Here is an 803-nt window from a genome sequence, read left to right as displayed (position 1 = left end):
TGACATAGTCAATATGCCAAACACAGTAACAGCAAGTCTCACAATTTGTTGTGAGATGTTACTGGTGCCCACTCGAGCAAATCGATGAACAACGGGAGGACAGTGCTGCAGTGTTACATGTACAGTTACTAAGTATAATCAAGTATTTTTGTTACAATAAATAATTAGAAAGATTCCCATTATACATAGTCCTTAAATTTTCTTGGTGAAAACAGAACTTACCAAGAACTTGGTAATGTACTTTTGTTTTTAAAATTCTTATTTTTATATATTTTTATCTAGGGATTTTATTGCTTTGTTCTGTTTTGGGGTCTACACCCAGTTTTGCTTAGGGATTACTCATGGTTTTGTGTTCAGAGATCATTCCTGGTAGTGTTGGGTTGGCAGTGTAGAGGAACACATGAAGTGCCAGAAATCAAACCCTGGATTAGCTGTATGCAGAGCAAGTGCCTTACCCATCTCTGCTCCTGATTTAGATTTTTAATAAGATTAATTTCAATAGATCAAAATTTATACTAGAATTGCCCAAGGTTATGCAATTTAACAAGAGACAGCATACTGTATTCAGCAAGTTTTATAGAATATAAGTTAAAATATGTTTGTAGATTAGATTCAGAGCTCATTAATGGGTTGAGTAACCTTGGCAAAGTCCCTTGATCCCTTTGAGGCATTTTTTCTCTTCAATATTATAGGATGGAAAACTCTAAATCACAGCATCATAGGGAGGAATCTACTGATAGACTCCACATAGTTAATGTCCAGGTTTTTGCTAATAGATCAATAACTATTTGCTTCTGATGTTT

Source organism: Sorex fumeus, unplaced genomic scaffold (assembly GCF_029834395.1).
Source record: "Sorex fumeus unplaced genomic scaffold, SorFum_2.1 ptg000098l, whole genome shotgun sequence".
Classification (NCBI taxonomy): Eukaryota; Metazoa; Chordata; class Mammalia; order Eulipotyphla; family Soricidae; genus Sorex; species Sorex fumeus.
This window is presented reverse-complemented; position numbering follows the sequence as displayed.